General features: G+C 41.1%; 1 protein-coding gene and 1 long non-coding RNA gene across 4 annotated transcripts in view; one reads left to right on the forward strand and one right to left on the reverse strand.

Moving 5' to 3' along the window:
* Window positions 1-11,582: 11,582 nt before the first annotated feature.
* Window positions 11,583-20,675, reverse strand: part of LOC124218638 (uncharacterized) — a 52,283-nt gene continuing 43,190 nt past the window's right edge. For both annotated transcript variants that reach the window (XR_006883134.2, XR_006883135.2), the window contains exon 5: window positions 11,583-11,915. This is a non-coding gene — a long non-coding RNA (uncharacterized lncRNA). The remainder of the gene's footprint in view (window positions 11,916-20,675) is intronic.
* LOC124218633 (carboxypeptidase N subunit 2) overlaps window positions 15,392-20,675 on the forward strand; it is a 61,293-nt gene continuing 56,009 nt past the window's right edge. For both annotated transcript variants that reach the window (XM_046625263.2, XM_046625262.2), the window contains exon 1: window positions 15,392-15,584. The gene's annotated coding sequence lies outside the window, so the exon portion shown is untranslated. The remainder of the gene's footprint in view (window positions 15,585-20,675) is intronic.

The following is a 20,675-nucleotide window of genomic DNA, read 5'->3' on the forward strand; positions in this document are numbered from 1 at the left end:
CTTGCACGATTCCGACGTAATTTTGCGAGAAAAATCGATTGGGCGCAGTCACAATAGGCTGCGATTAGCAGATCAGAAGATGCAGCCAAAAAACGAAAACCCGTGTTTTCGACATTTTTCAGCGGCTGCTTTTTCCTCCGTCATTTCTCTCCTGTCGATGCCACGCTCTTTTCGCTGCGTTTTCTGAGTTCCTGGTGGTCCAATTAGTCAGGAAAGGGTCATAATAATCAAATCCGAGACCTAAAATTTTTTGGTCGAAAAAAAAGTAAGGCTAACCCCTTGGCATTTTTCGCCAAAATTTGAGTGATTTTGAAAAGTGCCGGAATGAATTCTTTCATGCACTATTCCGACGTAATTTTGCAAGAGAAATCGATTGGGCGCAGTCCCAATAGGCTGCGATCAGCAGATCAAAAGATACAGCCAAGAAACGAGAACCTGTGTTTTCGACATTTTTCAGCGGCTGCTTTTTCCTCCGTCATTTCTCTCCTGTCGATGCCACGCTCTTTTCGCTGCGTTTTCTGAGTTCCTGGTGGTCCAATTAGTCAGGAAAGGGTCATAATAATCGAATCCGAGACCTAAAATTTTTTGGTCAAAAAAAAAGTAAGGCTAACCCCTTTGCATTTTTCGCCAAAATTTGAGTGATTTTGAAAAGTGCCGGAATAAATTCTTTCATGCACTGATCCGACGTAATTTTGCAAGAGAAATCGATTGGGCGCAGTCCCGATAGGCTGCGATCAGCAGATCAAAAGATACAGCCAAAAAACGAGAACCTGTGTTTTCGACATTTTTCAGCGGCTGCTTTTTCCTCCGTCATTTCTCTCCTGTCGATGCCACGCTCTTTTCGCTGCGTTTTCTGAGTTCCTGGTGGTCCAATTGGTCAGAAAAGGGTCATAATAATCGAATCCGAGACCTAAAATTTTTTGGTCGAAAAAAAAGTAAGGCTAACCCCTTTGCATTTTTCGCCAAAATTTGAGTGATTTTGAAAAGTGCCGGAATAAATTCTTTCATGCACTATTCCGACGTAATTTTGCAGGAGAAATCGATTAGGCGCAGTCCCAATAGGCTGCGATCAGCAGATCAAAAGATACAGCCAAAAAACGAGAACCTGTGTTTTCGACATTTTTCAGCGGCTGCTTTTTCCTCCGTCATTTCTCTCCCGTCAATGCCACGCTCTTTTCGCTGCGTTTTCTGAGTTCCTGGTGGTCCAATTAGTCAGGAAAGGGTCATAATAATCGAATCCGAGACCCAAAATTTTTTGGTCGAAAAAAAAGTAAGGCTAACCCCTTTGCATTTTTCGCCAAAATTTGAGTGATTTTGAAAAGTGCCGGAATAAATTCTTTCATGCACTATTCCGACGTAATTTTGCAGGAGAAATCGATTAGGCGCAGTCCCAATAGGCTGCGATCAGCAGATCAAAAGATACAGCCAAAAAACGAGAACCTGTGTTTTCGACATTTTTCAGCGACTGCTTTTTCCTCCGTCATTTCTCTCCCGTCAATGCCACGCTCTTTTCGCTGCGTTTTCTGAGTTCCTGGTGGTCCAATTAGTCAGGAAAGGGTCATAACAATCGAATCCGAGACCCAAAATTTTTTGGTCGAACAAAAAGTAAGGCTAACCCCTTTGCATTTTTCGCCAAAATTTGAGTGATTTTGAAAAGTGCCGGAATGAATTCTTTCATGCACTATTCCGACGTAATTTTGCAAGAGAAATCGATTGGGCGCAGTCCCAATAGGCTGCGATCAGCAGATCAAAAGATACAGCCAAAAAACGAGAACCCGTGTTTTCGACATTTTTCAGCGGCTGCTTGTTCCTCCGTCATTTCTCTCCTGTCGATGCCACGCTCTTTTCGCTGCGTTTTCTGAGTTCCTGGTGGTCCAATTGGTCAGGAAAGGGTCATAATAATCGAATCCGAGACCTAAAATTTTTTGGTCAAAAAAAAAGTAAGGCTAACCCCTTTGCATTTTTCGCCAAAATTTGAGTGATTTTGAAAAGTGCCGGAATGAATTCTTTCATGCACTATTCCGACGTAATTTTGCAAGAGAAATCGAATGGGCGCAGTCCCAATAGGCTGCGATCAGCAGATCAAAAGATACAGCCAAAAAACGAGAACCTGTGTTTTCGAAATTTTTCAGCGGCTGCTTTTTCCTCCGTCATTTCTCTTCCGTCAATGCCACGCTCTTTTCGCTGCGTTTTCTGAGTTCCTGGTGGTCCAATTAGTCAGGAAAGGGTCATAATGATCGAATCCGAGACCTAAAATTTTTTGGTCCAAAAAAAAGTAAGGCTAACCCCTTTGCATTTTTCGCCAAAATTTGAGTGATTTTAAAAAGTGCCGGAATATATTGTTTCATGCACCATTCCGACGTAATTTTTCAAGAGAAATCGATTGGGCGCAGTCCCAATAGGCTGCGATCAGCAGATCAAAAGATACAGCCAAAAAACGAGAACCCGTGTTTTCGACATTTTTCAGCGGCTGCTTTTTCCTCCGTCATTTCTCTCCTGTTGATGCCACGCTCTTTTCGCTGCGTTTTCTGAGTTCCTGGTGGTCCAATTAGTCAGGAAAGGGTCATAATAATCGAATCCGAGACCTAAAATTTTTTGGTCGAAAAAAAAGTAAGGCTAACCCCTTTGCATTTTTCGCCAAAATTTGTGTGATTTTGAAAAGTGCCAGAATAAATTCTTTCATGCACTATTCCGACGTAATTTTGCAAGAGAAATCGATTGGGCGCAGTCCCAATAGGCTGCGATCAGCAGATCAAAAGATACAGCCAAAAAACGAGAACCTGTGTTTTCGACATTTTTCAGCGGCTGCTTTTTCCTCCGTCATTTCTCTTCCGTCAATGCCACGCTCTTTTCGCTGCGTTTTCTGAGTTCCTGGTGGTCCAATTAGTCAGGAAAGGGTCATAATAATCGAATCCGAGACCTAAAATTTTTTGGTCCAAAAAAAAGTAAGGCTAACCCCTTTGCATTTTTCGCCAAAATTTGAGTGATTTTAAAAAGTGCCGGAATATATTGTTTCATGCACCATTCCGACGTAATTTTTCAAAAGAAATCGATTGGGCGCAGTCCCAATAGGCTGCGATCAGCAGATCAAAAGATACAGCCAAAACACGAGAACCTGTGTTTTCGACATTTTTCAGCGGCTGCTTTTTCCTCCGTCATTTCTCTTCCGTCAATGCCACGCTCTTTTCGCTGCGTTTTCTGAGTTCCTGGTGGTCCAATTAGTCAGGAAAGGGTCATAAAAATCGAATCCGAGACCCAAAATTTTTTGGTCGAAAAAAAAGTAAGGCTAACCCCTTTGCATTTTTCGCCAAAATTCGTGTGATTTTGAAAAGTGCCGGAATAAATTCTTCCATGCACTATTCGGACGTAATTTCGCGAGAGAAATCGATTGGGCGCAGTCCCAATAGGCTGCGATCAGCAGATCAAAAGATACAGCCAAAAAACGAGAACCCGTGTTTTCGACATTTTTCAGTGGCTGCTTTTTCCTCCGTCATTTCTCTCCTGTTGATGCCACGCTCTTTTCGCTGCGTTTTCTAAGTTCCTGGTGGTCCAATTAGTCAGGAAAGGGTCATAATAATCGAATCCGAGACCTAAAATTTTTTGATCCAAAAAAAAGTAAGGCTAACCCCTTTGCATTTTTCGCCAAAATTTGAGTGATTTTAAAAAGTGCCGAAATATATTCTTTCATGCACCATTCCGACGTAATTTTGCAAGAGAAATCGATTGGGCGCAGTCCCAATAGGCTGCGATCAGCAGATCAAAAGATACAGCCAAAAAACGAGAACCTGTGTTTTCGACATTTTTCAGCGGCTGCTTTTTCCTCCGTCATTTCTCTCCTGTCGATGCCACGCTCTTTTCGCTGCGTTTTCTGAGTTCCTGGTGGTCCAGTTAGTCAGGAAAGGGTCATAATAATCGAATCCGGGACCCAAAATTTTTTGGTCGAAAAAAAAGTAAGGCTGACCCCTTTGCATTTTTCGCCAAAATTTGAGTGATTTTGAAAAGTGCCGGAATAAATTCTTTCATGCACTGTTCCGACGTAATTTTGCGGGAGAAATCGATTGGGCGCAGTTCCAATAGGCTGCGATTAGCAGATCAAAAGATACAGACAAAAAACGAGAACCTGTGTTTTCGACATTTTCCAGCGGCTGCTTTTTCCTCCGTCATTTCTCTCCTGTCGATGCCACGCTCTTTTCGCTGCGTTTTCTGAGTTCCTGGTGGTCCAATTAGTCAGGAAAGGGTCATAATAATCGAATCCGAGACCTATAATTTTTTGGTCAAAAAAAAAGTAAGGCTAACCCCTTTGCATTTTTCGCCAAAATTTGAGTGATTTTGAAAAGTGCCGGAATAAATTCTTTCATGCACTATTCCGACGTAATTTTGCAAGAGAAATCGATTGGGCGCAGTCCCAATAGGCTGCGATCAGCAGATCAAAAGATACAGCCAAAAAACGAGAACCCGTGTTTTCGACATTTTTCAGCGGCTGCTTTTTCCTCCGTCATTTCTCTTCTGTGGATGCCACGCTCTTTTCGCTGCGTTTTCTGAGTTCCTGGTGGTCCAATTAGTCAGGAAAGGGTCATAATAATCGAATCCGAGACCTAAAATTTTTTGGTCCAAAAAAAAGTAAGGCTAACCCCTTTGCATTTTTCGCCAAAATTTGAGTGATTTTAAAAAGTGCCGGAATATATTGTTTCATGCACCATTCCGACGTAATTTTTCAAGAGAAATCGATTGGGCGCAGTCCCAATAGGCTGCGATCAGCAGATCAAAAGATACAGCCAAAACACGAGAACCTGTGTTTTCGACATTTTTCAGCGGCTGCTTTTTCCTCCGTCATTTCTCTTCCGTCAATGCCACGCTCTTTTCGCTGCGTTTTCTGAGTTCCTGGTGGTCCAATTAGTCAGGAAAGGGTCATAAAAATCGAATCCGAGACCCAAAATTTTTTGGTCGAAAAAAAAGTAAGGCTAACCCCTTTGCATTTTTCGCCAAAATTCGTGTGATTTTGAAAAGTGCCGGGATAAATTCTTCCATGCACTATTCGGACGTAATTTCGCGAGAGAAATCGATTGGGCGCAGTCCCAATAGGCTGCGATCAGCAGATCAAAAGATACAGCCAAAAAACGAGAACCCGTGTTTTCGACATTTTTCAGCGGCTGCTTTTTCCTCCGTCATTTCTCTCCTGTCGATGCCACGCTCTTTTCGCTGCGTTTTCTGAGTTCCTGGTGGTCCAATCAGTCAGGAAAGGGTCATAATAATCGAATCCGAGACCTAAAATTTTTTGGTCGAAAAAAAAGTAAGGCTAACCCCTTTGCATTTTTCGCCAAAATTTGAGTGATTTTGAAAAGTGCCGGAATAAATTCTTTCATGCACTATTCCGACGTAATTTTGCAAGAGAAATCGATTGGGCGCAGTCCCAATAGGCTGCGATCAGCAGATCAAAAGATACAGCCAAAAAACGAGATCCTGAGTTTTCGACATTTTTCAGCGGCTGCTTTTTCCTCCGTCATTTCTCTCCTGTCGATGCCACGCTCTGTTTGCTGCGTTTTCTGAGTTCCTGGTGGTCCAATTAGTCAGGAAAGGGTCATAATAATCGAATCCGAGACCTGAAATTTTTTGGTCGACAAAAAAGTAAGGCTAACCCCTTTGCATTTTTCGCCAAAATTTGTGTGATTTTGAAAAGTGCCAGAATAAATTCTTTCATGCACTATTCCGACGTAATTTTGCAAGATAAATCGATTGGGCGCAGTCCCAATAGGCTGCGATCAGCAGATCAAAAGATACAGCCAAAAAACGAGAACCTGTGTTTTCGACATTTTTCAGCGGCTGCTTTTTCCTCCGTCATTTCTCTCCTGTCGATGCCACGCTCTTTTCGCTGCGTTTTCTGAGTTCCTGGTGGTCCAGTTAGTCAGGAAAGGGTCATAATAATCGAATCCGGGACCCAAAATTTTTTGGTCGAAAAAAAAGTAAGGCTGACCCCTTTGCATTTTTCGCCAAAATTTGAGTGATTTTGAAAAGTGCCGGAATGAATTCTTTCATGCACTATTCCGACGTAATTTTGCAAGAGAAATCGATTGGGCGCAGTCCCAATAGGCTGCGATCAGCAGATCAAAAGATACAGCCAAAAAACGAGAACCTGTGTTTTCGACATTTTTCAGCGGCTGCTTTTTCCTCCGTCATTTCTCTTCCGTCAATGCCACGCTCTTTTCGCTGCGTTTTCTGAGTTCCTGGTGGTCCAATTAGTCAGGAAAGGGTCATAATAATCGAATCCGGGACCCAAAATTTTTTGGTCGAAAAAAAAGTAAGGCTGACCCCTTTGCATTTTTCGCCAAAATTTGAGTGATTTTGAAAAGTGCCGGAATAAATTCTTTCATGCACTGTTCCGACGTAATTTTGCGAGAGAAATCGATTGGGCGCAGTTCCAATAGGCTGCGATTAGCAGATCAAAAGATACAGACAAAAAACGAGAACCTGTGTTTTCGACATTTTCCAGCGGCTGCTTTTTCCTCCGTCATTTCTCTCCTGTCGATGCCACGCTCTTTTCGCTGCGTTTTCTGAGTTCCTGGTGGTCCAATTAGTCAGGAAAGGGTCATAATAATCGAATCCGAGACCTATAATTTTTTGGTCAAAAAAAAAGTAAGGCTAACCCCTTTGCATTTTTCGCCAAAATTTGAGTGATTTTGAAAAGTGCCGGAATAAATTCTTTCATGCACTATTCCGACGTAATTTTGCAAGAGAAATCGATTGGGCGCAGTCCCAATAGGCTGCGATCAGCAGATCAGAAGATACAGCCAAAAAACGAGAACCTGTGTTTTCGACATTTTTCAGCGGCTGCTTTTTCCTCCGTCATTTCTCTCCTGTCGATGCCACGCTCTTTTCGCTGCGTTTTCTGAGTTCCTGGTGGTTCAATTAGTCAGGAAAGGGTCATAATAATCGAATCCGAGACCTAAAATTTTTTGGTCGAAAAAAAAGTAAGGCTAACCCCTTTGCATTTTTCGCCAAAATTTGTGTGATTTTAAAAAGTGCCAGAATAAATTCTTTCATGCACTATTCCGACGTAATTTTGCAAGATAAATCGATTGGGCGCAGTCCCAATAGGCTGCGATCAGCAGATCAAAAGATACAGCCAAAAAACGAGAACCTGTGTTTTCGACATTTTTCAGCGGCTGCTTTTTCCTCCGTCATTTCTCTCCTGTCGATGCCACGCTCTTTTCGCTGCGTTTTCTGAGTTCCTGGTGGTTCAATCAGTCAGGAAAGGGTCATAATAATCGAATCCGAGACCTAAAATTTTTTGGTCAAAAAAAAAGTAAGGCTAACCCCTTTGCATTTTTCGCCAAAATTTGTGTGATTTTGAAAAGTGCCGGAATGAATTCTTTCATGCACTATTCCGACGTAATTTTGCAAGAGAAATCGATTGGGCGCAGTCCCAATAGGCTGCGATCAGCAGATCAAAAGATACAGCCAAAAAACGAGATCCTGTGTTTTCGACATTTTTCAGCGGCTGCTTTTTCCTCCGTCATTTCTCTCCTGTCGATGCCACGCTCTGTTTGCTGCGTTTTCTGAGTTCCTGGTGGTCCAATTAGTCAGGAAAGGGTCATAATAATCGAATCCGAGACCTGAAATTTTTTGGTCGACAAAAAAGTAAGGCTAACCCCTTTGCACTTTTTGGCCAAAATTTGAGTGATTTTGAAAAGTGCCGGAATAAATTCTTTCATGCACTATTCCGACGTAATTTTGGAAGAGAAATCGATTGGGCGCAGTCCCAATGGGCTGCGATCAGCAGATCAAAAGATACAGCCAAAAAACGAGAACCCGTGTTTTCGACATTTTTCAGCGGCTGCTTTTTCCTCCGTCATTTCTCTCCTGTCGATGCCACGCTCTTTTCGCTGCGTTTTCTGAGTTCCTGGTGGTCCAATTAGTCAGGAAAGGGTCATAAAAATCGAATCCGAGACCCAAAATTTTTTGGTCGAAAAAAAAGTAAGGCTAACCCCTTTGCATTTTTCGCCAAAATTTGAGTGATTTTAAAAAGTGCCGAAATATATACTTTCATGCACCATTCCGACGTAATTTTGCAAGAGAAATCGATTGGGCGCAGTCCTAATGGGCTGCGATCAGCAGATCAAAAGATACAGCCAAAAAACGAGAACCTGTGTTTTCGACATTTTTCAGCGGCTGTTTTTTCCTCCGTCATTTCTCTCCCGTCAATGCCACGCTCTTTTCGCTGCGTTTTCTGAGTTCCTGGTGGTCCAATTAGTCAGGAAAGGGTCATAATAATCGAATCCGAGACCCAAAATTTTTTGGTCGAAAAAAAAGTAAGGCTAACCCCTTTGCATTTTTCGCCAAAATTTGTGTGATTTTGAAAAGTGCCGGAATAAATTCTTTTATGCACTATTCCGACGTAATTTTGCAAGAGAAATCGACTGGGCGCAGTCCCAATAGGCTGCGATCAGCAGATCAAAAGATACAGCCAAAAAACGAGAACCTGTGTTTTCGACATTTTTCAGCGGCTGCTTTTTCCTCCGTCATATCTCTCCTGTCGATGCCACGCTCTTTTCGCTGCGTTTTCTGAGTTCCTGGTGGTCCAATTAGTCAGGAAAGGGTCATAATAATCGAATCCGAGACCCAAAATTTTTTGGTCGAAAAAAAAGTAAGGCTAACCCCTTTGCATTTTTCGCCAAAATTTGAGTGATTTTGAAAAGTGCCGGAATAAATTCTTTCATGCACTATTCCGACGTAATTTTGCGAGAGAAATCGATTGGGCGCAGTCCCAATAGGCTGCGATCAGCAGATCAAAAGATACAGCCAAAAAACGAGAACCTGTGTTTTCGACATTTTTCAGCGGCTGCTTTTTCCTCCGTCATTTCTCTCCCGTCAATGCCACGCTCTTTTCGCTGCGTTTTCTGAGTTCCTGGTGGTCCAATTAGTCAGGAAAGGGTCATAACAATCGAATCCGAGACCCAAAATTTTTTGGTCGAACAAAAAGTAAGGCTAACCCCTTTGCATTTTTCGCCAAAATTTGAGTGATTTTGAAAAGTGCCGGAATGAATTCTTTCATGCACTATTCCGACGTAATTTTGCAAGAGAAATCGATTGGGCGCAGTCCCAATAGGCTGCGATCAGCAGATCAAAAGATACAGCCAAAAAACGAGAACCTGTGTTTTCGACATTTTTCAGCGGCTGCTTGTTCCTCCGTCATTTCTCTCCTGTCGATGCCACGCTCTTTTCGCTGCGTTTTCTGAGTTCCTGGTGGTCCAATTAGTCAGGAAAGGGTCATAATAATCGAATCCGAGACCTAAAATTTTTTGGTCGAAAAAAAAGTAAAGCTAACCCCTTTGCATTTTTCGCCAAAATTTGAGTGATTTTGAAAAGTGCCGGAATAAATTCTTTCTTGCACTATTCCGACGTAATTTTGCAAGAGAAATCGATTGGGCGCAGTCCCAATAGGCTGCGATCAGCAGATCAAAAGATACAGCCAAAAAACGAGAACCTGTGTTTTCGACATTTTTCAGCGGCTGCTTTTTCCTCCGTCATTTCTCTCCTGTCGATGCCACGCTCTTTTCGCTGCGTATTCTGAGTTCCTGGTGGTCCAATTGGTCAGGAAAGGGTCATAATAATCGAATCCGAGACCTAAAATTTTTTGGTCAAAAAAAAAGTAAGGCTAACCCCTTTGCATTTTTCGCCAAAATTTGAGTGATTTTGAAAAGTGCCGGAATAAATTCTTTCATGCACTATTCCGACGTAATTTTGCAAGAGAAATCGATTGGGCGCAGTCCCAATAGGCTGCGATCAGCAGATCAAAAGATACAGCCAAAAAACGAGAACCTGTGTTTTCGACATTTTTCAGCGGCTGCTTTTTCCTCCGTCATTTCTCTTCCGTCAATGCCACGCTCTTTTCGCTGCGTTTTCTGAGTTCCTGGTGGTCCAATTAGTCAGGAAAGGGTCATAATAATCGAATCCGAGACCTAAAATTTTTTGGTCCAAAAAAAAGTAAGGCTAACCCCTTTGCATTTTTCGCCAAAATTTGAGTGATTTTCAAAAGTGCCGGAATATATTGTTTCATGCACCATTTCGACGTAATTTTTCAAGAGAAATCGATTGGGCGCAGTCCCAATAGGCTGCGATCAGCAGATCAAAAGATACAGCCAAAACACGAGAACCTGTGTTTTCGACATTTTTCAGCGGCTGCTTTTTCCTCCGTCATTTCTCTTCCGTCAATGCCACGCTCTTTTCGCTGCGTTTTCTGAGTTCCTGGTGGTCCAATTAGTCAGGAAAGGGTCATAAAAATCGAATCCGAGACCCAAAATTTTTTGGTCGAAAAAAAAGTAAGGCTAACCCCTTTGCATTTTTCGCCAAAATTCGTGTGATTTTGAAAAGTGCCGGAATAAATTCTTCCATGCACTATTCGGACGTAATTTCGCGAGAGAAATCGATTGGGCGCAGTCCCAATAGGCTGCGATCAGCAGATCAAAAGATACAGCCAAAAAACGAGAACCCGTGTTTTCGACATTTTTCAGCGGCTGCTTTTTCCTCCGTCATTTCTCTCCTGTTGATGCCACGCTCTTTTCGCTGCGTTTTCTGAGTTCCTGGTGGTCCAATTAGTCAGGAAAGGGTCATAATAATCGAATCCGAGACCTAAAATTTTTTGATCCAAAAAAAAGTAAGGCTAACCCCTTTGCATTTTTCGCCAAAATTTGAGTGATTTTGAAAAGTGCCGGAATAAATTCTCTCCGGCACTATTCCGACGTCATTTCGCGAGAGAAATCGATTAAGCGTAGTCCCAATACGCTGTGATTATTGTATAAAAGGATTCAGCCGAAAAACGAAGAATCTTAACCGTTGATGCTTCTTGCTTTCGTAGATGACTCTCACATTGTTTCTGAACGTGGAATTGGTTTGTCAGGTCCACACGTATACAGTTTGAAATGAAAAGTCAATTTTTTTGCAACCACGCAAAGAATGTAAGGCTTGATTTTTAGATTAAGATTTCGAGATTTAGACTGTCAGATCTACTGAATAACAATTCCCAAGTCAGGTCGAGGTAACCTCGGGGTGCCCGATAAACCTGGGGTGTTTCTCGCGACCTACAACCGTGCGTATACCTACCTATCAATATTGCATTGCAGTTATTCCGCTTCACAGAATGAACCCCGTGATAATATTTCAACATCACGAGCCACGGAAATATTATTTCCATAGTCTGAGTCGGCGAGCATTCGTGGCTCCAATCGTTGGATCCTCGCAGTCGTGGCTTCATTGCGAGTTTCAAAATTCATCATTGTTGCTGGTTTTCCTCACGATCAACAAATTCGTACGAAAGGCAATGTCAGAGATTGGAGACAAGAAGGATAAAGAAGTTACTGAAAAGGATTGGAGAGAGGCGCTCTCACCCTCCGTCAAATCGCAGTTTAAACCCTCGATTTGGAGAGTTAGTAACAACAGCGAATGAATTCGAGGAATGGACATTCTTACCTGTATTCACCTTTATCGAACGTTTTTCCGGAGTTCCGCTTGTTCTGTAACAGGAGGTACGGAACGAAATTCACTCAGTTAATACGCCTATGGAAAACTTCTTTATTTCATCATCATTGTACAATTTACAACTTTCCAAAGATCAAGGTACTCAATTAAGTAAACATATAAGTGTATTAAAACTAATCACTTAAGAAAAATCATTCAGTAGACCAGTTTCTTTGAACATAACAAAGAAAGTACAATGTTTTTTGTAAAAATTACGATTTCTTTTACTTTTACATAGCTATGGTCATTTGACATTTTATCACCCACGCAAAGTTTATTGTTCAAGCAATTTTCCAGCTCCGTAAATACAATTATCCCTCAACTCTCCAAAGTCTTCATACTCCTTGTTTAATCAGCATGGAATCCTCTGCATCATCATTCTACGGTGTAGAGCAAAGGAACACCTGAAAATAGTGGAATACCGTAAATATAAGCATCTCCTACATTTATGAAGTGAATGTTTATATTTTGCTGAAAGAATCGGTGATTGTACGTATGTACACATTATGCAGATTGTATACTATTAATTCTACATGCGCAACTGTGTGTATTATTACTATACGACTAACATTATTTGAATAAAATACATTTATCACCAGAAATCAATTGTGTATTGTTTTAACCCGAAAATTATTTCTCCCTCAGTTTTCCTCAACACATTTATCATCGCGGTCTCTCACGTATATTCAGCTTAAAGTGACGAGTATGATTTAACTCCGACAAATGTGAAACGCAGATATCCAGTCACGTTTTAATATTATTATGAAAGTGATTTATTTTTCAACCGTGCAGAAAGAATCAATGGTGTTGGCCTAGGTTTGGAAAAATTCCAGCTCTCTTAGTTTCATTGATGATTGCATCGACGAAAAATAAAAATACAATTTTTTCACTCATTCAAACGTTGTGGAAAATATATTCATGACAGTCGAAATATCGTTGCCAGAAATAATTTTCATCCTTCCAATTTTTATTTTCTAAACCATGCGATGATTCGCGAGTTGAATCAAAGCAGGGATAATTTATTTACCGATCAACCGATGAACTATTTTGACAAATAATAGTTTTTTATCCCTTAAATTTTTATACAACTCCCAGCACCTTCTGGGATGAGGCAGGCCTTTCTGGGATCAACTACGTCGTATTTGAGACCCGTATCATCATCATCGGTGCAAGCTCACACTGTCCCATCAATTAATCATCACATCAGGTTCGCCCGTTTCTCATGTGTCCAGTTTATACGCGCAAGCAGTGCCATGGTCGCGTTACAAACCGGAAACAAACGTGTATTCAGCCGACAAAGTACAGCTTATTCATCTCGGCGTACGTAGTAGTTGCTTTGCTCTCCACAGCTTGCAAACTCCTAGAAAATCGCGACTTGACTTCGCTCAGCTAAAGCTTCTACGATGCAGGGCAGCTCCAGGGAGTGAATTCTTGATGGCCCAGCAGGGCGGATGTAAAGGTATACCGACTGTCCCGGGATTGCAGAATGCTGGGCCGAAGTCCTGCATCCGCCTCCGTGAAAAGTGGATGGTTTAATAATAACCTCGGAGTCTTAGACAGCGGCGTAAATGAATCAAGTGACTTACGTTAGAGGAGCTGAGAATACTTCCAGCGACTTGTAATACTTGGTATTTTTTAGTGCTGCGCAAGAAACTTGAATTTGGATAAAGTGAGGTGTGTAACAGGAGCATGAAAAAAATCTGGCTCCGTAAAATAAACATTCCCTCTTTTTCAAGCTCGTTTGTTTTCCTAAGTCACCTTTTTCAAACAACACTTCACAGGTGGGTGATTTTCATCTGTTCATATCTTATGATATACCTTTAAATTCAACTTTTCCGCTAGTCGTTTTTAATCTGTCAAAGGTAACTAAATTTTAACAAATATATCCTCGTAATATTTTTTCAGCAACATTAAGGAATAGAAAATGCACTTTTCGGAGCTTATTTGCGTTAGAATAAAAATTTCAATTCCAAATGAGCCCATGCTGCGCCATATTATAGATGACAATAACCATTATTTAGATGAAAATAAGATTATTCTCCATGTACGAATTTATTTTTACAAAATTCCATCCGAGTTTCATTTTTTTTTTTTTTTTTGCATCAGCTACTTCGGCTGTATATGTTTCAGTATAGGTATAAGCAGTATATTTTGTTTTTCTACCGTGAACGAATATGAAGATGAATGACGAACAGCAAATTTATCTAGATGAAGATGAAAGTAAAAAACTCTATTCATATTGTCTCTACGAGATAACATATGAGAGAAATTCATCCAAGACGATTATTTTACAGTTCAGATAAAGTTATGCAAACAGTGTGTTGCGCAATGATTTACGGTAGACGAAGAAAAATAGATATAGATGTAGTTTTGCTTGCCGTACAGTCTTTGAATATGTTCGTTCTTCGCGACAACTGAAAAATGTACTTCCGGTGACAAAATGAAAATGAGTTTTGTAGCTGTAAACAGAAGATCTGAGATGCGTGGCTGTTATATTTTATTGCGATAATTCGTGCTCTATTTTATTTCAAGGATTGTAATAACGTAGTAAAACGAAGAGCTATTCATTATCACATAATTCACAGCTGTAATTGAGTTAAACAGTCGCAGTTGTTCTACACATTTTCTTGCTAATACAAACAATGTTTAAATTATTACAGCACAAAGCTTATACATATATATGAGTGGTCGAGAATGCAAGTGGTGTAACTCAATTCGACCCAACTTTTTAGTTCAACGAAATTTGAACTTTGTTGAATGCGAAATGCAAATTCCTTTGTCCTGAAAAATTATATCAAACTGACAATCTCTCCTACATCCGTTTTACCAGGATGTCATGTAGCGTACATAACGAATGAAATATTTCTGGTGCAGGATTGAAGTTCCGCATTTGAAAAGTTCCGAAAGCGCCTAATTCCGAATTATTTTGTCGCGAAACTTGAAGCAAAGAAATCAAACCTTTACGGAACAGCAAAATTTCGAATGGTTAGAAAATGCGTGATTCCGAAAATTCAAGTCTCGATTGAGCAAAGTTTCGAAAAGTAAAGTTTCGATAGAGCAAAATTCCGAAAAATAAAGTTTCGATAGAATGAAATTTCGAAAGTTAAAATCTACTCGCACCGCGTAGCTTACTCAACGAGCGGGTAGAAAAAATGAGAAAAACCGATAATCAGAATGACCGAGATTCCGAACGTAAAAATATCGAAAATACAAAACAAAGAAAGATCAAAGTGGTAAAATTTCTCCAAGCCAGAAATTCCCGGAACTGAAAATCTTTGATCTCTCGGAATTTTGATGTTTCAGGTTTTGAAATTTTTTCATTTTCGCCTTTTCGGAACCTTGGACTTTTGCAACTTGGAGCATCAGGTTCCGCACCCTTCGAAGCTTCGATGTTCCGTCAAAGGTTTGATTTCCTAACTGCAAGTTTCTCCATGAAAAAATTCCGAATCCATAGTTACCGGAGCTTTTCAAATTCGGAATTTCCACCCCACCCGAGATTTCCCACCATCAATTGTACGACGTCGAAACGCGGTTCCCGCGGGAAGTCGGTCCGCTTCGAGGATCCTTTCGCACTTCGCATCTATCCGGCCGAACGCCCGGAAGACCAGGTGTGTTAATAATCGTCCGGGGGTCAGGCGGAGGCGCAAAACCCGCAGGCTCGAGCTCAGGTAGCGAGGGGTGAACCTGCAGGTTCACCCAGCAGTGCTCGAGGGTGGCAGGGGGGTGGTTTCGGTATTGACCCAGTTGCCGCCGCGAACCGCGTTCCATCCACCTACCCGAAGCTCGTCTCACCCTAGCGAGAGAGGGATGGCCGCTCTTTCGGAAGGGCGAGCGCTCGCGCAGACCGAGGCTAGCTTCCTCCTCTTCGCCGACGACGTCGTCTCCCTTTCACAGACGCGAGAGGAGTCCTCGGGAGCACGAGGTCGTGGCTCGCAGTCGATCGCTCCTCACCCTTAACTCCGGCGCTAACTCGACGATCCTCAAAGCTGTGCGTAACACCCCGACGTTTTTTTCCCTCTACGCGCGATGTTCCATTTTTTCCACGCGCTCGAGTGATTAGTACGCGAGAAAAGGTGAGTTTACTCTCAACTTTTTATCACCCACACCCTCGGTTCTCGCACTTTTACCATCCCAGTTCTTCCGTCTTTGCCCAAACTTCTTCATCGTCTGGCTGAATCGTTCGTTGGAATTTTTCCTCGTTCTTCGTTATCCTCAATTTTGGTTTTTTCTTCAAGGGCCGTTTTTCAACAACTTATCGTTTGAGCAAAAATCGCGCCGCGCCGTCAGACGCGTAACAAGTGGCACCGTCTTTTACCCCCAGCAGCTGTCCGGGTGCCCTTGCCTTTAATTTCTTGGCGGTGTATCTTCTTCCTCATCTTGGTTGTACCTGTCTCTTACCGTAACTAAAACTTATAAGAATTTCTTTTCCAAGTCGTTGAAGCCCGTCCAAACTGACCGAGCAAGATAAAGCTTGAAGAAAAAAGCTCGTTGCTTCTTAGGTTCCATTACGCGCAGCTTAATTGCAGACCGATCGGATGATCGGACAGCGCTCTCTGCGTAAGCATTTAACGAACGATTTACAATCTCGCTGCATTTAGCGCGATAAATTCTGAGCAAGAAATTTAGTGTCGAAAATTATACGAATAATGCGAAAGTTCAAGACCGACGAAGACTCGATTATTCGACTCAAGTTGAGTTAAGTCAAGTTCTCGAGTCTTCGCCACTCTTGTTCACCTTACTTTTGGAATTAGCAAAATCCTCTCGAGTTCACCTCCCGGTATGGTAACCGGATGAAATATTCTCGAACCAAGACAATGCCGAGATCCCGGGAACCGGTCTGTTTCGTCACCGTCGCGAAATGCGTGGAAAAGTTTTATATCCCTATCCGAGAAACTTTAAATCCGATAGATGAAACCTCTCTAACGTTACGTCGAAGATGTGATCGATATTGGAAACCACCTCACATAATTCACAAGCAAAACTTTCAAGCTCGGTGGCTTTTTTTCTTTACACTTCTCTGGCCCTTTATCCCCTTGGAATTTATTTGTTTACGTGTAGAAATGTATACTTTATTTACTGCGAAGTAGATACGTGTTCGGATTTTTTCTTTCTCATCGGATAAATTTGATAAAAAAAATAAAAAAATTAATCGAGGATTGGACCGGAGCGAAAACAACCGTTAAAAGCCTGTTAAAATTGTCACGTATAAGCGTCTTTGTTCGAGTGAAGGAAAATCGGTTAATAATCTCGTTCAAAGTTTTACCTGCACTGTTTATTCAGCCCTTGGGAAAAATTGAAAATTCTCTTTGTTTACAAGTGATACATGTTTGCGTATAAAAATAAAAGCTCAGGCTTGTATCGCGACACAGCATGAATCGTACGGAACAACTCGAACGGAACATTTCGAAAATACAAGTTAATTTTTTTTTTTTCTACCGACAAGTTGGCACCGCGACTCTGTACCGCTGAGAACAAAGTTAATCGCACGGCCTTTCATTACCTGTCTCAATTAATTTTCACGGGACTTTGCCGACGATATAATTGCGTATCCGTTTCTCTCTCCGTTGCAGCAACTCGCAAGTTCAAATTGTTCCATTGTGCAACTCAAGTTACTAACGCTCCATCCAACAATGCTTGTCCACGGTGCGGATACAGGTATATTGTATACTTTTATACATACATATAGATGTACATGACAGCACAACGCAATGTACATATTATAGGTATAAACATCATTTCAACTTCGGAATTATACCATAACTAGAAAACTGTAATATCTACCTGAAAGTTTCTCGCTGAAGGATATAAAAGCTTGACGTGCTTCATCAATAAAGGAAAAATATTTCTTTCTGTTCCATTTCAACTCTCAGTTACATTTTAAGAGCTCTAAGGTCTGCTGTAATTGTAGAAAAATAAAATGATGAGAAATTTCCTCGGGAAAAATAAACATTTTTTGTTAAAAAATCCTAGATGAAATTCAAAGATCTTAACTGTGCCTCCATTTATTTAAACATGCAACGATTTCTGGAATGCAAAATACGCCTTATCGATACTAGATAATATTCATTTTTAGTACAGCATTTAATGAAATTCAACAGTTGCGAATTCGGAATATAATCTTGTTGGCATTCATGCACGCTGCGCATCATCTCGAATTAAACTGCAGCTATTATTTCTTCATGCCAATCGGTTTATACAAGTGACTTTACACGCATGCATCGCAGCTGCGTTATCATACTTGCAACAAAATTGCAACTGCAAGACTGGCGAATATCGCTTGGTTGAGTTTCCAACATCGTTCCGTTTCCATCAATGAAACAAGTTGATCAATTCAGCGCCAATTTAAACGCCGTAAACGACGTTTAACGAGGCGGCGAAAGCGGTGATCATATCTTTGCGAAACTTGAATCAATCCCAAATTGACCGCTCGCAGTTTATCGGCCTTCGTGTCTCCGTTCAGGCCGGGTAATTGACCGTCAGATAATCGTCGCTCCGCGTGTTCCAGATGTTGAAATCAAAATTGCAACGCGATGCGATATCCGCAATTATAAATGCCCAGTCCGTTTCTCCGCGTAACTCTGCGCGTAATTCGAGCAGGTCAATTTTTCCCTTCCGGATTGTTTATAGACGTCGCAGCTTAGCTGCCAGCCAAAATATACGCCGGGAGTGATCGAAATCAAAGGGGAATTTCAGAGAAACTTTTTCATCATAGGGATAGAAAATCGGGTGACGGGATAAGTTTGAAAATTTAATTTTTTATCGGTTAAAAACTTCTGATGGTCGAAACTTTGGCGAACATAAAATTATGCAATGAATCGAAACCCCTCGGATGATGTCAATTTTTTTTTTTTCAGAAGAAAAGTGCCATCTCATCACTGTCGTATCGTAATTTCGATAAATAATTAATCGCTGTAAAATCGTTATCAGATCCTGTGTGAAAATATTCTATCGACTGGAAAATTGTTGACAGTATAATAATATGGATTGGGAATTGTAAAACTTTTGAAATTATTGTGTATTCTCTTTTACGGCAGACAAGTAGACAAGAATCGCAAGTTCTGCTTATTAGACACACTGCATTGAATTTCATCTTATTAAAAACAATCTGGAAACGTTTTTACCCAAATTTGTCGTCTGAAATTTGTTTCAGTTACTGGAAACTCTTCTACATCATTTTATTATCACTTTTTCGTAATCAATTTGTATCCCAGAATGTGTCTGAAATTTGTAAATCATTTGGCTATTTGGCATTGTGTATAATGTTTGTAATTTGACAGTAAAATTTAGTGGTTTAATTAAAACTCGACAGCGTTATTCTCTGCGTTTGCGTTGAAATTCGCTCGGGTAAATAGTAACGATCACAAATATCGGGTTGACCAGTTCGTAGATTAAATTTGTATAGAGTAATTAGCAATATTCCCGGGTCTTGGATTGAATTACGATTGTTGCACGCCCCGCCCGTACAAAAACGTTCAGAGCTATTCGGTATCGCTAATAACAATGGCAGTGCCATTTTGTTGATAGGAAAAGATTTTCCGCATAGTAATTACTCCGCGACTGGGGAAAATTTCAAGTCTGGAAAACTTTGACGGCGTTTTCGGGCCACGGAGCTGAATTGAAAATAATCAAACACTCTTCTGAATAATTTACCCAAACAATCCTTAAAGTTCGTCGCGCCCGTTTCACCTCCGGAAATACAACGAACTTACAAGTAATTTGGCTTTAGGCAGATCCAGACTTTCCTTCCCTGAATGATAGATGACCAAAAGTATTCTGCCTTCTTTTCGTACTCGGGGAGAAAATGTTAGGATTTAAAGTTGGGTTAAAGGCTTTATAAGGTCCGCATCTTCGAAGAAAAGTGGAAAGAAATATATGAGATGGCAAGAAAAATTATCAAATTGGTTAAAGTTGACTAAAAAATCGTCGATCGTTTCTCCATAACCGAAAATTTACTTTCCGTTGTTTTATTTCGAAGGAATGACGAACGGCGATCACTTTTTTCGCGGTTCTGGTTCTCCAAGCATCTGAAAACGAAGGATCTTCATCCTACAGTCCGAAACCGTTCCCAGCAAGATCCTGTTGCGCCCTTCGGAACCTCACTTGTTGCGACCAGCGTATTTAAAGAAGAAAAGCTACCTCCCGCTTTCTTTTATCAAATTGCAATTTAGCAAACTGCAACGGGCTTTTCGATTCCTCGCGCCGTCGGTCCGATGCTTCGCAATTACGGTTTTACGTACCGTGCTGGACGGCAGGAACAAAGGGAAAAGGATAAATGAAATTTATCGAGCCATTAACTGCGCCGTTGCAACTGGGAATTGATCGTCCAGGAATAAGAAGTTCTAGAACTCGGTGGACCAGAGCTGCCTTCAAGTTGTTAAAGAATTGCGCCTCTTGCATCGACCGGAATTGTTCAGCAGGGAATTTCAGTACACGGTCAACGGGAGAAAATCTAATTCCGTCCGGTCAAGCAGCTGCAGAAATTTCCAACTAAATTTCACCTTCGCGAAAAGATTTTCAATTTTCTGCTCATCGTATTACCTCCACGGTACTTCAGGTCTCTTTCATATATTGCACGCCTCGGTATTCTTTCCAATTTTCCCCACCAAAGAGGATCTGTTTTTTTTAACCCGAACTCCCGTCTGTTTACTTATTCGGTAAAGCATTTCGTGCGCTCATTTCTGATTTTCATAATTACGTTACACGATGTCGTTGTTGTTTCTTTTTTTTCTTTTTCTTTCTTTCTTTTATTTTCGTTTTTCAACCAATGTTCGTAGTATTAACAAAATGAGGTGTATTTATAATCTTACCAAAAATAACACAGCGAAATTATAAACTCGCTCCAGTTCTCACATGCAAATAAGCGACGGTTAATTCTTGCTAAAAAACTGCCGTATTTGCATTTTATTCAAGGTATGAATTATATATTTGCGGAACAGAAAACCGCAGTTATGTGTAAATAATATTACCCGCGGAGAATTCGCGTGTCACGTTTTTCTTTTTTTTTTATTCAACATCGTTGCTAACCATCGGCTCGCAGGAAGAACGGTCGTCGTGGTCAGCCTCGGTGATAAAACACCCTCGTAAATAAGAAAACAAACAAGTAAATAATTAAACGTTGAACAATCCCTCGTCTTATAAATTTCTACGAACGGGGTTCCAGAGAA

This window comes from Neodiprion pinetum, chromosome 5 (assembly GCF_021155775.2).
Source record: "Neodiprion pinetum isolate iyNeoPine1 chromosome 5, iyNeoPine1.2, whole genome shotgun sequence".
In the NCBI taxonomy this organism is placed as follows: domain Eukaryota; kingdom Metazoa; phylum Arthropoda; class Insecta; order Hymenoptera; family Diprionidae; genus Neodiprion; species Neodiprion pinetum.